A 17,934-nucleotide genomic window follows, 5' to 3' on the forward strand; every position below is an offset into this window, starting at 1 on the left:
GACATGAGGACTTAGGGTACTTGCAGCTCCTCTGGACACTCCTGCCTGCTCACCTCAGCTAGCACAACCTGTATCTTTCCCAGCTCCTCAGGTGGCTGAAATTTTCACAGCTTGTTAGGTGGCCCTGGTTTTCACACTCTGTGGCCCTGAATGACTGCTAGGGGAACAGCATTCTCACTCCCTCCCGAAGCCAAGCTACACAGTGGAAATGTGTGAGCTGTGCCAATAGCCTCCCAGAAATCCCGCGGTCCTGGCAGATGCAAGCTAACTCAGCATGGTGATGAGATTTCTTCCAGATTGGGAATTGATATCCCAAACAGAAAGTGAATAGTACTGACTCCATTCTTGAGTAAGTTGTTGTGACAAAGGGAAATCAGAGCAACACCACATAAAATAGTAGGCAAAAATAAACAACACAGAGCTTTGTATGGGAAACATTGGTGCCTGTATGTCCTTTTGCTTTTAATAGTGTTAATCTGACCAAGATGGTAAAATGTATTTAATGGAGGTTTCCTGTGATATGGCACTGTTTTCAGGAGCCAGGGAAAAGTAGCATTTTATCAGGAAGAAGGTAATAAGCAGGAATTGAAATGTTTTCATTTGGATCCTAAGTGGTGCCTGAGGTAAAATTGCACAATGTTAAAGCAACAATAATTGGTTCCTCCTGGCTTTTCCCATTGAAGGAAATTGAAATTCAATTGACTTTCAATGGAATAGTCATGGAGTTCCAATTGTCATTGCTCTGACTTTGTGCCTGTCTATCCCAAGGAAGGTATGGAAGCCAAAAAAGAAAAAGTCCCAAAACAGCTGGAAAAATAGTGCAATTATTTTAGGACAGATTGGAGGGGAATGGGATATTCCAAATATATGAGTAAATTTCAGTGAACTCCAGAGCCCATAATTGATATGTTGCTAATGGCAATGTCAATTTTGAAATGATTGGAAGTGGAGTGCATTCTTCTCATGTGGTTATTATTAATGGTAAAATCAAAGTTTAATGAAAGATCTTAAGTTATGGCAAACATCTAGGTGTAGAGGTAAAACAAGTGATCTACATTGAGTCTATTTTGTGGATTTAGATAATTTTAAGTAGTGTTTCTAGGATGCAAGGTGACACTATAAAACAATTACAATAACTAACTTATTCTGAGATACAGTGTTAGATGCTTTGAAGCTTATCTCATTTATTCCATACAAACCTTGGTGGGGCTGGTACTAGCTCATTTTATAAATGAGGAGTCTCAGGCTTAGAAATATCAGGTCCTTTTCTTAAGGTCATATAGCTAGAAATGGTTGAGCCAGTTTTTAGTCAAGGCTAGATGGACTCTTAACCTCTGTAAGACTTTGAACCAAAGGAAGATTATTCTCTAGGGGTGGGGAAAGTATCAGTATTATAGATATACTGTAATTAGGAACAGAGATAAGACACTAGAATTGTTAAAGTGATGGTTCAATGAGCAAGTTGGAGAAACACACTGAAAAAGAGCTATGAATTATTTGATAAATAATTCTAAAATGCCTCAGATTTATTTAATGTACTAGCTGTAACAACTAAAAAGACATATTTTAAAACATTTTATTGAGGAACACTGCATACCAATGCACAAGCAAAGAGAATAATATTGTGAACCCCTAAATTTCCTTCACTTGTTCATGTTTCATTGTTCCCCCCAAATTGTTTCCTCACTGCCAACAGTATCAGGAAAAAATTCAGAAATCTATCATGTCAACCATAAATATGTCAATATGTCCTCATCTTATAGACAAAGATTCTTTATTTTAGAAATAACTGCAGTAGCATTTTTCATAAATAATAACTCTTTAATATTCAAATACTCAGTCACTGTTTAACTTCCTAAAATATCTAAGAATTTTAAAAAATTAGCCTTAGTAAGGCTTACATTTTTAAAGTGACCTATTTTAAGTAAACAGTTTAATGATTTTTTTCTTTCTTTCTTTTTTTTTTTTTATTAAATCATAGCTGTGTATATTTATGCAATCATGGGGCACCATACACTGGTTTTATATACAATTTGACGTATTTTCATCACACTGATTAACATAACCTTCCTGGCATTTTCTTAGTTATTGTGTTAAAACATTTATATTCTACATTTACTAAGTTTCACATGTACCCTTGTAAGATGCACCGTAGGTGTGGTCCCACCAATTACCTTCCCTCCACCCATCCTTTCCTCTCCATCCCCTCCCTCTCTCCCTTCCCCATATTCTTAGGTTATAATTGGATTATAGCTTTCATATGAAAGCTATAAATTAGTTTCATAGTAGGGCTGAGTACATTAGATACTTTTTCTTCCATTCTTGAGATACTTTGCTAAGAAGAATATGTTCCAGCTCCATCCATGTAAACATGAAAGAGGTAAAGTCTCCATCTTCCTTTAAGGCTGCATAATATTCCATGGTGTACATGTACCACAATTTATTGATCCATTCATGGGTTGATGGGTACTTTTTAATGATTTTTTTAAACATATATATTGATTGTGTAACTACTACCAAAATCAAAACATAGAACATTTAATTCATCTTTAACAGTTTTGTCTTGCTCTTTCTCAGTATTTCCCCCACTCAAGGTCAGTTCCAAAAAACCATGTGTCTTCTTTCCAGCATTATGAATTATTGTTTCTATTTTATTTCCACTTTTATTTTTACTATTTTCTTCCTTTTATTTATTTCGAACTAATTTTCTTTCTTTCCTAGCTTCTCAAGTAAAACTTTTATAATTTGGATTTTTTTCTAATACAAGTATTTAAAACTATAAATTTCCTTCTAAACACTACTTCAGTCACATCCTATAAATTTTGACACATTGCTCTTTTATGTTCATTTTGTTGAAAACATTTTCTAATTTCCCTTCGATATTTTTAACCTATATAAAACCTATAACTTACTTAGAAGTTTGTAGTTTGATTTCCAAATCTTCCAGAAATCATTCTATAACTGACCTTTTTTTTTTTTTCTTTTTGCAGTTTTTGGCCGGGGCTGGGTTTGAACCCACCACCTCTGGCATGCAGGGCCAGTGCCTTACTCCGTTGAGCCACAGGTGCTGCCCACTATAACTGACTTTTAATGTCATTCTATTTTAGTTAGGGAATACGCTTTCAGTGATTTTAATACTTTTAATTGTGACTTATTTTGCTGTTCAGCATGGAGTCATACAATAATAGTAAATGTTCTTGAGCACTAGGGAAAGAGTGGTTGATCTGCTGTTGCGATGTAGTGGACTCTGGTGAATGCCAATGAGGCCAAGTTGATTGGAGTGTTGTTCAAGTCTTCTATAACTTTATAGACTCTTTCTGCTTATTCTATCAATTAATGACAGAATAAAATAAAATATCCAGCTGTGTTTATGTACTTGTCTCTACTTTTATCAATCATTGCTTCATGTGTTATAAAGCTGTTTTATCGTGTGCACATTCATTAAAGCTGCTAAGTCCTCAGGGGATTGATATATTTATCTTTTATTCTTCTTCTGACATGCATTTTACCTCATTTATATAGCAATTTAAGTGTTTTTATGTTTGTTGTTTGAATGATATATATATTTTCTCATTCCTTAATTTATAGCAAACTATTAATACATATATACTACAGTGGCAGTCATGTAAAAAACTTACAATTGTGTCTTATTTATATTAAGTTGGACAATTTCTGCTTCTGATTGAAGTATTTAAAACATTTATATCTAGTGTAATTATTGATTTGGTTGAAATCAAATATGTTACCTTCTTATCTGTATTCTATTTTCTCTTTCTAGTCTCTATGTCTATTTTCTTTTTCTGTCTTGAACATTAAATTTTAGTAATTCTACTTATCACTTGATACTTTTTAATTCTTGTTAAGTTTTTTAAAATATTTTTTAAGTTTATTATAACTTAATTACAAGTCATTTATTATGAAAGGTATAAAACTTTTATAATAAAATTTTTAAGATAAATAAATTTCTACTTATTTGTAATCAATTATCACAGACCTAGCAGCTTAAAACAACACACATTTCATACATACATATTCCATTTCCATTACTTTTCATATATTTGCATGAATACAACTGTAAAAGATGTATTTTTTTATTTCTGTTTAAAGAACTTCCGTTATGTTTTATTGTAATTTAAGTTTTCTGATGATAAATTTTCCAATCTTCTGTGTGTCCCCAAACGTCCCTTTTGCCTTTATTTTTTGAAAGATATGGTCATTGGACACAGGATTCTATATGTCTTTTTTTTTTCTTGTGGCACATAAAAGATGCTATTCCACTGTCTTTTAGCTCACATAATTTCAGGAAAGAAGTCTTCACTAATCTTACATTTGCTCATCTGTGTACAATGTGTCTAATCTTGTTAGATACTTTTAAGTCTCATTTTTTTCACTAGTTTTCAGTAATTTGTTAGTGTTGTATGCATAACAAGCTTTTTGATTTAACTTTTTCAATGTTTGATAAGCTTCTCCCATGTATGAGTTTAAATGTTTATAAAATTTGAAAAAAATTGGAAGTCTTCTATAAAAAAGTTTATTTTTGTTTCTATGTGGGTGATTCTGATTATATGCATGTTAGACTGAATCTGGCTGACATGTAATCAAGGCTATGTTCACTTGTTTCAGTCTTTCATCACCCTCTGCTTCATGTGGATGGATTCTATTATTTGGCTTAAATTTAATTGATCTTTTTTTCTACAATGTCTACTATTATATTGGATTTTTCATTTTAGATAAAATGTTTTCATCTCTCTTAATTCTGTTTGGTTCTTTTTATATCTTTTATTTATCTTCTCCTCACATTTATATTTCCTTTAGGTAGATTTAAGATTAAGATGTGAATTTTCTCACATCTCTACTAAATGGCTGGATATGCAATAATATATTCCCTGTCCCAAATATATATTCATAACTTCTCTGAGGAACACTAATTTATTGTTGTAAAAAAGAGCCTGGATGTTAGCATCCTCATTACTGCTGAGTTGATCATTTTTTTAAAAAAGCCACACCAATATGACAGTAGGTTAGTGCATATGAAGTCACACAACAAATAAGAGATAATTTCTAGGAGGACTTGTGTCTGGCATTCATTCTGAATTCGTGTGTTGCTTTATGCTGTACTTACTTTTTAAAAAATTGTATGTTAAGAGCAATTAACATAAGATTTGTCCTCTTAATAAATTTTTAAGTGTATAATATAGTATTGTTAACTATAGACACAATGTTTTACAGCAGATGTCAGTAATCATATTGTATAACTGAAACTTTATACCTACCTGTCAAATAACAAGTACCCTATTGACCCGACCCTCAGCAAGCACTCTCTTCTTCTATGTATTTGACTAGTTTAAATACTTCATATAGGTGGTATCATGCATTATACATGGAATCATACACATTAATTATTATCACTTTTATCTACAGATATTAAGTGAAGATACTACAGAGAATAACCTTATGCTATTGGTATAGGGCCCTTTGGGGAAAACATGAAGAGACTCAGGTAAGGCAGATAATGGGGAGTAGAGAGAACATTCTCAGATATTGAGAAAAGCTATGCAAGATAATTAAAATCAAGCTCTCAATAGAAGGTAGAGTGAGACATTTTGGGAGCTCCATAAGCCAACCTTTCCTCCTCTCTCCAACCCTGACTGAAAGGTTTTTTAATAGGCACTGGAATTCCCATCACAGGGCAAAAATAATGTGGTTCTAAACATTTAAAGTAGTAATGACCCTATAAAGATGGAGAATTCAAGATTTTCGCAGTTAAACAAATAATACTTCATTTATTGAATTGTTAGTATTTAGCAGAAATTATACACACATACACATATATATGCAGAGACAGAGAGTGAATGCCTTAAATACAATTCTTCTTGTTTCAAATTATATGCTTGCTTACTGAGTTTTTCATCAATAGAGTCAGAATTTACTGGAACTTGGTGTTTGTAAGTAACAATTATCAAAGGCGTGTGCTCATTTTGTTTTAGAAATGCAAAGGAATATTACAGTCCTGTCAAAAGTATCGATAAGATCATTTCTAGATTTATTGAGAACCTGTGTGTAGGTTCGAGATAGTATTTTCTTTGTTAAATGAGTTGTAACTGCAGCTACATGTACCTAGATTCACGATGCATCTATCTAATTAGGTAAAGACACATCTAGTTGTTGAAAGGGTAGAATTAAATGGCATATGGAGGGCGGCGCCTGTGGCTCAGTGAGCCGGGCGCTGGCCCCATATACCGAGGGTGGCGGGTTCAAACCCGGCCATGGCCAAACTGCAACAAAAAAATAGCCGGGCGTTGTGGCGGGTACCTGTAGTCCCAGCTACTCGGGAGGCTGAGGCAGGAGAATCGCCTAAGCCCAGGAGTTGGAGGTTGCTGTGAGCTGTGTGACGCCATGGCACTCTACCGAGGGCAATAAAGTGAAACTCTGTCTATAAAAAAAAAAAAAATGGCATATGGAATAAAGCGTATTTAATAGTTTAAGCTAGGATAAGATAGAACATTGGTGCCAAGGCTTTAGAAGCCATATCATTCTAATTCTTCACCTACAGAATTCATGCTTAAAAAAAAGCTAATCTATGGAGAAATCCTTTTCCAAATTGCTTGATTCCTACCAACTATCAGTGGAATAAGCAATCTGTTCCTGCATTAATAGGCTGCTGCCTAGAGCAAACACTTAGGCAAAATTGCAGGCTGTCTTTCAAATTCTGGAAATCAGAAATGTCCAAGAGCCTGATTTTACCAAGTTTTTCTTTGAATCCTAAATTCACTATTAAGATTTGCGTGTTTGATACACATGTTGGAGCACAATAGCCAAATTGTGCCATATGGAACAATTAGCCAAAACTAAAACCACTAAATATTTTATTCTTTGGTTAGAAAACAAAAGATCATATGTTGTCTTATCCATTTAGTGGGCTATATTATGCTTGAATGAGCAAGTATTTTCTTTGTTTTTGTTATAATATGCCCTGCATTAGATGCTAGTCTCCTCTTAAAACAGGAAAGGTTCTAAAAAGATGTCTAAGTTTATATGTCAAGTTCCACACTTGCTGAAACCATGGCCAGCTCTGTCGCATTTTGTAGCTCATCACCTAATGCTTACCCAAACCTGGACTTCTAAATTACATTACATATTTTAGTGCCTATATACTCATTTAAAGATATTCTAAAATAATTCATTTCTCAAATATATCCAATTACCTTCTACTTCCAATGAGACATGCTCTCTATCACTTAAGGAAAGGACTGTTGTGACTTTTTTTATAGAAACTCCACAATGCTCTCTTACGTTATGTGATCTTATGGTAAAATTGCCTTTTTCTTCCTTGAGAAGAAATAAATGTTATATATAAGCAATGTTAAGTGTGTTGCTAAATGTTAGTAAAAAAAAAATGTTAATCAAAAAAAAAAAAACATGTAGGGCTAAACAATCAATTTATATCTGGTTTAGAGCATGTTACAAACACCAAGAGATTTCAAAGTGTTGAAAATGAATCACAGCAGCGTTCACGACTGAGCAGCAACAGGGAATGATATAAAATAAGTTCCCAGGACGGGTTTTTCTGTAAGTTTCTCCCTTTGCCATGCAATCAATCATGTGCAGTAGTGCATTCTTTCCATTTTTGCATCCATCATTGTGTTGCCAACTGCACTGGGGAAATTGAACAGAACAGAAGAGGAAAGGAGTCTGGCTGGACAGTTTAGTGACACAGCCGTCAGGTCTTTTCCTTTGAACTTCAGGTCTGAAGTTCCATTTGATTTAGAGATTCACTTATAGGCATAGAAAATTGTGAAAACTCAGATTGTTGGTGAAAATCAGAGTACAAACATTTAATATGGAAATTCTGGTATGCTAAAGTAAGTTTCAGTCAATAATGAATTTTTTAAAGGATTCTTGTAGTTAGGATCTGAAATAACCCTATTAAAGTATAAGAAATAGTAGACCCAGTTTTATTAGCATTTACCATGTGGAAAGCTCAGTGCTCAATGTTTAGATGCCAAATCTTGTCTCTTTTCATGAGTGAGAAATCTTTAAGGTGCATAAGAAAAAATTGTGATTCTACTGAGTGTATAGCAAGAGTAAGATGGAGAATTCCGGAGGAAAAAAGCAGTAGAATTGAAAGAGAAGTTTGGAATAGGGAATATTTTATAGAAAGCATGAGATCAGGGGTTACAGAAGAGCAAGAGCAGAAGCAGGAGTGGGCAATGCCCCTGTGCAGAGCAGAGCAAGGGCCGACTTACCTCGGGGAGAGGCCTTATGGTAGCCATCCTTTGTAGGTCCTGCTGGGCCACAGCAACCAGTTGCTTATAAAACAGAGGCTTTTCATCTTTTGAAACAGCATTTTTTTTTTTTCCATAAAAAGTTTTGTAAAGTATGTGGCTTTCCATTTAAGGGAAATCAATATTCTTCACATTTCCAGACTAGTAATGCTCAGCATAGGATGAAGAGAGCGAGGCTGATCTTTAGATCTGTCATCCACTCCACAAATTATCTGCTTATATTTATTTTACATAGGAAAAAATGATCTTCCAATTAATTTTGATGTATTCTAGACATTCATCTTTGCAGCAATTTAATATTCACTCTAAGATGACAGTGTTATGAACTGAATGTTTTTCACCCCCACCCCCACCCAAATTTATATGTTGAAGCCTTAACCCCAGTGAGGTGGTATTTGGAAATGGGGCCTTTGCGAGATAATAATAATTAAATTATTTCATGAGGGTAGGGCCTTATAAAAAGAGGAAGAGAGATTCTCTCTCCTCCAAACGCATGTTCACTGAGAGCAGGCTATGTGAGACCATGATGCGCAGTCAGCCATCGGCACCTACTGGAGAGAACTTTCTCCAGTAAATGAATCAGCTGACACCTTAGTCTTAGATTCCTCCAGAATGTGGGCAAATACAGTTTTGTTATTTAAAATGCCTATTCTCTGACATTTTGTTCCTCAGCCCAAGCAAGCCAATATAGACAAATTTATTTTTTTAAAGTTGTTTGGTACAGAAAATTATTTTTTTTGTAATATATATTTGCGGAATTGGCAGCTTCAGGATACCTTCATAATCTACTAATTTGGAGGTAGGATGATAAACCCCTATTGGAAGGCCAATCGACTCTTATTTACTTTGATTCAAGAACCGTTGTTTCCAGTAGGAAATCTATTCCCAGATTTTAAACCTGGTCTTGGTAAGAAGTGTCTGGATATGGTGTTTCTTGCTATAACTCAAAAGAGTTCAATTAGGTTTTCTGAAAGAGGAAACTTATACTCCCTCAAACAACTTAGAATCATTAAGTTTCAGAAAGATTTTCAGTCATGTTTTTGTTTTTAGGAATGTGGCATTTTGAAAAGAATTATAGAACTTCCTTAAATATATCGCAAAGATGTCATTCCTGAGTTTGAGTTCCCGAGTTTCTCACTTAGGCTCATCAGTTACTTAAACCTCCTAGTGTAGTGGTTCTCAACCTTCCTAATGTTGTGACCCTTTAATACAGTTCCTCATGTTGTGGTGACCCCCAACCATAAAATTATTTTCATTGCTACTTCATAACTGTAATTTTGCTACTGTTATGAATCGTAATATAAATATCTGATATGCAGGAGACCCCCAAAGGGGTCGCGACCCACAGATTGAAAACCTCTGTCCTAGACCAACCTGGAGTTAAGGAACCTTCATTTATCTCCTAGATAGAAGGTAGGCTACTGCTAGAGGAGGAGTCATTTTGGCTTTATGCAGCTGCTACCCACCAGACATGATACCCATTGCTGGTATTGAGTTGTGTTAATTAATGGTATACTGTCAAAATTTTCTTTACATTGAAAGACATCTAATTTATTTGGGTCCTGTGTGACTGAAAGGACCATTATATATTTTTTAAATAGAACAATACTTAATATTAAATACATGCTTTCATAATCACCAAAAATACCTAGGAAGAAGGCTATATTCAATTCTATGTTATCTTTGAATATATCCAAAGCGACATTAGGAATTCATTGATATGACATGACTGTGATACATACATGTATCCTAAGGAAAAGTTAGGAAGTAAAAATTCATATTATTTCTCTTCTCTAATTTCAATTCAGATAATTCCTATAGCAAGGATGCTTATTCTGAATTTCAGAGGTAACTCAAAAGTAATAAGAGAGCTAAAAAATATTGTGACATAATGATATCCTAAAAAATAGATATTAATCAAGTTATAAAAGTCTATAGGTAACATTTAAAGTGTTATTAAGTGTTATCGTTTCCTTAAGATCCAACTATTATTGAGAAAGATATGTGGGATACTTATATGCAAAAGTTAGCAGTCTGAAAGTAAAATCTAAAGCCCTCTGCTAGCTGAATGGACTTCTCCTGGCCAGTGGTGCCCTAGAAACACCTTAAAACTAACTTCTCAGCCATGATGAGATGGAAGAGAGAAATGATCATTATGTGTATATTATTTTCCTTCATAAATATTTACGACTCCTCCTACAGTTTTTTGGACATGTATATTTAACCCCTCCAATTAAGAAAATCTTGTTCCTTTTGTCTGGCCTTTGAAGCATGTATGCCTGACTTCTGGCCAGGGCCCTGCTTCCCAGCCTGTTGGAATGGCTCCCCCATAGGTTGCTACCCTTTAGTATAAATAAAGCTCTCCTTTTCCAAAGTATAAATCTCATTTAAATTTTTTTTTTTTTAGTTAACAGAAGTGAAATGTGTTATTAGGAAATCAACAACTATTTAAATAATATTCTGGTTGAAGTTTTTGTTACTAGTGTCATTAAAGAAAAATCTATGCTTATGAAATGGAGTATTAGGCAGTTTTATAGATAATGTAGGTAAAATTCATACATTTTTATTACATAGACAATTGTTTACATTCTCGATTTCATTCTGGAGCAGAAGTTCTCAAATAATGTCACGAGGATATCCTTTCTATTAGAAATTTATGGTAACATAGGACTTTTTAAAAAATATCCTATAGTTAAATGTTTCAGTGCACAGATTAAATAGCTAAGGAGCTTTATTTTTTTCTGTATATCTTCCAAGATATTTTAATACATGCAAGTACTTTTGGATTCTCTGAGCATGAGATAGTATATATTAGAAGTATAGTGGGTTTTGATAACATTAGGAAGGTATTAAGGCCAGGAAGCCAAGGAGTGTCCTAATTTGCCTTGTACTAATCTCATTTTCTCTTCGTGAGGTCTCCAGAGGAAGCTGCATACATAAGAAGCAATAACAATAATAAATAGGAACTCATAGTAACATTTTAATATTAATAATGTGAATGCCTGATACTCCAATGAAGTCTTTTAAGTGTGCTGGTAAGATATTCAGTAATAAATGATCTCTGTCCATTCATTCAAACTTACCAATGTGATTCTATTCCTTCTTTAACCAGTATGGCCAGCTGAGCCAGGCTGGAAGTCAATTTTCCATTTATTTAAGTGGAAATAGAACAGAATATGGTAGACCCGCTCTGACTGAATACTAGCATAATTCCTAACTCAGTTTATGAAAAAAAATGCAGGGCAGTGCCTGTGGCTCAAAGGAGTAGGGCGCCGGCCCCGTATACTAGAGGTGGTGGTTTCAAACCCAGCCCTGGCCAAAAACTGCAAAAGAAAAAAAAATAAAAATAGAAAAAGAATGAAAAGGAGAAAAGCAGGAGAGGTGGATTGCAGGTCTCAGCAAACTGCATGGCTACAAATCCTGGGAGAAAATGTCTCACAGAAAGGTGAAAGAAAAGGGGCTGGGTCCAAAGAAGAGACTCAGTTTGTTAACCTAAGCAGCTGAACCAAAACAGGTGTGTAAGAGGACAATGCCCAGATGCATGCTGTAAAAACATCATTTATGTGAGCCATGAGTAGTGGCTCATGCCTGCAATCCCACACTCTGGAAGGCCAAGGTGGGTAGATCTCCTGAGCTCAGCAGTTTGAGACCAGCCTGAGTGAGAGCAAGACCCTGTCTCTAAAAAATAGCCAGATGTTGTGGCGGGTGCCTGTAGTCCCAGCTACTTGGGAGGCTAGGCAAGAGAATTGTTTCAGCCCATCAGTTGAGGTCGCTGTGAGATACTAGGCCATGGCACTCTATGGAGGGCAACAAATGAAACTCTAGCTCAAAACAAAGCAAAACAAACAAACAGAAACAAACAAACATCATTTACCCCCCACCCTGTAAGGAAATAGGCTGAAATGAGTGTTCTAAAATCTTTCTAATCAAAATAATAAATCCTCATTTTGGGGATAGGAGGAAGAGAAGAGAGATAAAGAAAAAATGAGGACCCTCCAGGCCTACAAATGGATAGTTTGCTGAATTTATTGAGTAGAGAGTTCCCCCACCTTCCCAAGGAGAATTTCAGAAGGATCAGTTTTTAGAAAAAATAATTCAGAAAAATGGTATATTATTCCGTGTCTGTATTCTTAAAGTTATTGTCTAGAATAAGAAACTCTAAATGAGTGATTAAACTAGTAAAAAACTGTAGTATTTTAATGATAATAAAAGCATTTAAAGTAACTGGAATTTCTGAACCCTGGAATTTGAGGTGATGTCCACCAAAAAAAAAGATATTTTAGATCAGGAAATTCCTTCATCTTTCTGAGAAAGCATAGCAATATCACCTTTCCTGTATCAATTACTTTGACACTGAGTCTATGGGAGGTAGGTGGAGTTGGACATGCAGAGGAACACTGAAATCCAGAAACACTGAGCCACAACTACTATCATGAAGCCTACTGAGGTTATTTCAGTGGAAAGGATGCACGTGTTTCATGGTTTGGGCCGGATGACTTAGCCTCCAAGTCTCTTGTTTATCAGAAGACAGCTTATAATGTTATAGTCTACCAGTTTCCCTAGATTCTGTAATGAATTTGGGGTCCTGTTCTGAGTGTTCCTATTAGGGAAAAGAAAAATTGCCCTGTTAAAACTATCATCACTTCCATTGTTATTTTACTATTCATAGTAAAGAAAATATTAGTATAATTTTTTGGTTTATTCTTAACATTGTTTAAGAATTGAAAAATAGCTTCAATAGAAACCCTAGTTGTTTCTGACATACCAAGAGGCAAGTTCACCTTGTGGGTATTTTATTTGCATAGTTTCCTATTTCCTTGCAGTGCTGGATAACTTCCATCAGCATATTCCTTGAAATGAGCTTGAAGTATTTGTTCTATATTTTATATTGAACTTGGGCTCCTGTCTTTTGCAGACAAATGACTTGTTAACATATTGTTTTTGAAGCACGATTTGCATTTCTGTGAACCAGGGATTAGGCATTGTGTGTAGATTAGGAATAATTTATGTCTAATTAATTATTGATGCTTTTCCCTATTCTGACTGAGATTTTGTTCTGCATAATATGTGAAGAGTAGAGTACTCTCTAGTGATGACAAAAGAAGGCATTTTTCAAGAGCAAATCATATGAAAACATAAAAATCAGCTGCAGTGGGACTTTTAACCACTTCACTGCTAAATAATTGAACCAGAATTTATTTTCTCCTTATTCTTATCTTTTCAAATTAGAAAATGTGTGCATACAATAATGTCCTATGTATCCAAAACTCGAAAACTTAGTGACCTCACATATTTAGAAGGTGCTGAAAATTCAAGAGGACACCAAGAGGACCTTTGGGCAATCAGAATACAAGCTACAAAACTCACACAATAATACTCACTAATTTTTGTCAGGGGAAAGTCCCTCTGGCACTCAGTTAAAGCAGAATTAATCTACATAACATTTTTTTTTTTAAATAGCCTTTCCAAATTCCAAAGGTTTGCCCTAAGGGATTCTAATAAAACAAAAGTATTTACAGTAAAAAGTAACTCTCTGCTGCCTCCCCCACTCTCATTCAACTTCCCAGCAATGATAAATATTAATTGTTTCCAGTTTTCTTAAAATCCGGCAAGCCTTTTTTTCTCTCAGATTAAAATAGTCAATTTAGAAGAGCTGAGAAAGACATCTGCGAGAAGTGAGAAGCCCTAACACTATGTAAGAATACAAACAAAAACAAAAGAAGCGAGAAATGAATATACCGAAAAACATAGATTTTCATAGTCACAAGTACTCTAAAATCTTAATGAGACAGGACATAGCATTTACACCAGATTTCAAGCAGTACTTTTAAACAAAGCATTGCAAGAGTGTGTCCAGGTAAGAGGAAAGTCATCTGACAGTATTTTTCAAAATCCGAGCATTAGCGCTAAAGCTACATGTAATACTGTTTACCACAGAGCTCATACCAAAAAATTCTGTTATTACCATTACAAAAAATCTATGTAGTATCCATTTTCTGCCTTGGTTTTAATATCTTTATCCACCCATCATATTGGAAACCCTTATTTGTGATGAAGCCGAAATATTCTCATCCCCAAATTTTAAATTGCAGTATAAAATCATGTCAATATTTACTGACATCTTGTGTATATTCACCTCTGTCAGTTTTTTATTTGTTCTATACTTTGCTTTTAGCCCTCATTAAAAAGAAAGAAAGAAAGAGAGAGAGAAAGAGAGAGGAAGGAAGGAAGGAAGGAAGGGGAAGGGGAAGGAGGGATGAAGGAAGGAAACCTTTCCAATCCACCACCTGTCTGCTGGCTTTCCCACCACTTAGGCCAGATGCCATTACATATCATTTTAGTAACTTTCTTCCTATTGATTGAAAGGACATAAACATTCCCCCATCCTGGGTACATTTTGGAGAGGCTTCTTCCTAACAGCAGGCTCCTGACCTCCCTATTGTTTTAATCATTTATGTAAAAATTTATAATCGTAAATTCTTTCTTTTTTTTTTTTTTTTGTAGAGACAGGGTTTCACTTTATGGCCCTTGGTAGAGTGCCATGGCATCATACAGCTCACAGCAACCTCCAACTCCTGGGCTTAAGCGATTCTCTTGCCTCAGCCTCCCGAGTAGCTGGGACTACAGGAGCCCGCCACAACGCCCGGCTATTTTTGGTTGCAGTTCAGTCGGGGCTGGGTTTGAACCCACCACCCTCGGTATATGGGGCCGGCGCCTTACCAACTGAGCCACAGGCGCCGCCCCGTAAATTCTTTCTATACTCCATGTGAGATGTAATTCCTTTAAAATGCCTTTTGCCAGTTTAACAATCCCTAAGACAACCTGGGTGGAAGTCATTCCTCTGAAATGTAATCAGTGAGGAAGTTAGAGCCCCTATCACCCAGTCTCTGTGGGAGGGGAGGTGCCTAACTTTAGTATTTTGCTTCAACTTGTAAGCAAACCTATCCTTTGCTATGAAGATATGATAAAATGTACTTTTCCATTGGGTATAGCCAATTAGCAAACAGACTAAGATGCCCCCTGGCCTCAGTGAAGTTTAGACTGAATTGTGGTCCCTGGTCCTTCTCCCTTCTTGCAATAGCCTTGAATAAAGTTTTCCTTTCCTGTTTATTTTTTTCTGGCACAGTTTTTGCTTTGACACCATCAACATTATCTTCTGCTTTTTTAATTCCAAAATGCATAATGAGTCAAGATTTCACCTTCTCTACTCTTAATTACGTCAAGATCATGTGTTTGAGTATACAGAATTAGACAATGATGTGAATTGTTCATATTGTAAAATAGTGGTCTCTCTTCACTCTTTTTTCCCATTTGAGCGGAAGTTTTCCCCAATTTCACCACTCTCCTTAACCCAATTAGCTATCAGCTGTGCTAATATATGTGCTAGATACTTCCACCGAAGGTTTGGAAGAACTTTATCAATTTGGAGGCTTAAATCATATTTTAAGTCAATTTCATTTATTTCTTCCTTATACATTGCTGCCATTATGATATCAAAGAAGACTTATTACTATGTTAAGACTTTCACGCTATTGCTTTTGTCTTTAAAATTTTAATTTAGAAGAATGTTCTACCATTCGAACCTGCCTGTAACAGTCTTTACCTTTCAACATGCCTTACTGCATGATCTGTGCTGCAGCCATACTGAATTGGTTAATAACGTATGTTTCAGAGTGGTTTAAATGCCCTTGACTTCACTGACACAGTTCCTGCCCCTCATGCGTACACTCATCTCTGCCCTCCTTTGTTCAGCCACTTTACTAATCATGCATTGTAGGTCTGGCGGTTTCCCTTCAGGTATCCATTTGTGCCTGATAACATTGTCTCTCTCCTTCAAAATTCAGCTTAGTGCCTGTTCAAAAATAATTTTTTATATTGCTATCAGGTAGAATTAACCTTCCCTTCCCTTTTCCCAATTCTACCCTGTTGTATTCTTCTATCTTAGAACATACAAGACTTTTGGGACTTGTTTACATATTGTATGACTAAAGAACCAAAAAAACATTTTGACTTTAGCAAACCCTCTTTTAGCAGACAGAGGAACAAAATTGTCCATTTAAGCTGAATTTAAGTGATTTTTTCCTTTGGATTGAAATTCATTAATTTGTATCTCCACCTATTCTCTTAGCCCTGCTCATACAACATCTCTCACATAGAATGCTCTTGCAGGCTTTACTTCAGCCCTTAGCTAGTACCTTATTGAATAGTCTGTCCCTCTACAAAGACATGTCACATGTACTTAATAGGATAATCTGCTAAGAAAAATCATGTTGAAATTTTTTAACCTTTGAAACAATTGTGCTTTATAAAACTAATTACAGAAACATCCTAACAATGCCCCCTCAGTACATGAATCATTCTGTTCCCAATAGCATAATACTTTATATAACCCAACTTTAAAATATTCCAGTCAAAGAAAACATTTCTGATATTCATTATATAGGAATAATATAATAATAATAATCAACTATTAATTATTATTCATTAATTAAATATTTTATTATTCCTAAATTAAATATTTTTGATATTCAGTATATATATTTTACTGATTTTTAATTAAAATATGTGGACTACATTTGAATACCTCGTTTATTATATAGGGTCATGATTTGAACAGTCTGTGATGTAAAGTGAGAGTGTCCTTAGGAGCAGCGCAGAACTCGGAGTCTTCCGGCTGCTGCCTGCATGTCTGGCCTCTCATAGATCGTCTCTATTACACACTGGTCTTTGGAATCTTGAAAACCATGTACTCTTAACTTGAGAAAAAGTTTTATTTAAAACAATAGCAAGGATAAGCTACATCTAGGCCTGAGAGGGCTATTTTCAAAAGACATAACACTTACCCAAATAGAATCTATGGTGATGTGGTATCCTCCTCAAAAGTTAAAATTAGGCTAGATGCCACGGCTCACCCCTATAGTCCTAGCACTCTGGGAGCCTGAGGCGGGTGGACTGCCTGAGCTCAGGGGTTTGAGAAAAGCCTGAGCAAGAGCGAGACCCTATCTCTAAAAACAGCTGGGCATTGTGGTGGGCACCTGTAGTCCCAGCTACTTGGGAGGCTAGAGCAAGAGGATCACTTGAGCCCAAGAGTTTGAGGTTGCTATGAGCTGTGACAGCACAGCACTCTATCAAGGGTGATAAAGTGAGACTCTGTCTCAAAAATTAAAAAGAAAGGTTAAAATTAAAAAAAAAAATCTATCATTATTTTTGGTTGCAGGTGACTTAGTTTCTTGTAGACTTGAATATAAGTAGGCAAATGTCATTGATGTGTTCTAATATCGAGATATTAACAACAAAGCATTTCTTTGCTATATAGATGTTTCATGATGGCTAATTAAGTTTAAAAAACTCTGAGGAAATTTTGAATCAAATCATGTAGTTCATATATTTATATTAGGGCTTAGTTATCATGAGTGTAATTGGGATGATCCGAAAGAAATATTTAAAAAGGACACTTGTATTTAACTTCCCCTTAGCTTGTTAATCTAAACTTGAAAGGGCCTCTAATTTGGTATTTTTTAAAAATATATTTGCTGTTTTTTTTTTCAGTGAAACCATGTTGGTTTTCAGAGTTGGAAATTTTACAGAACCACAGTCTCTTATCAACTGTCTCAATTCAATGTATCCAGGTGGGTATGGTCAATTTTAT

The sequence above is a fragment of the Nycticebus coucang genome, chromosome 2 (genome assembly GCF_027406575.1).
Source record: "Nycticebus coucang isolate mNycCou1 chromosome 2, mNycCou1.pri, whole genome shotgun sequence".
Lineage (NCBI taxonomy): Eukaryota > Metazoa > Chordata > Mammalia > Primates > Lorisidae > Nycticebus > Nycticebus coucang.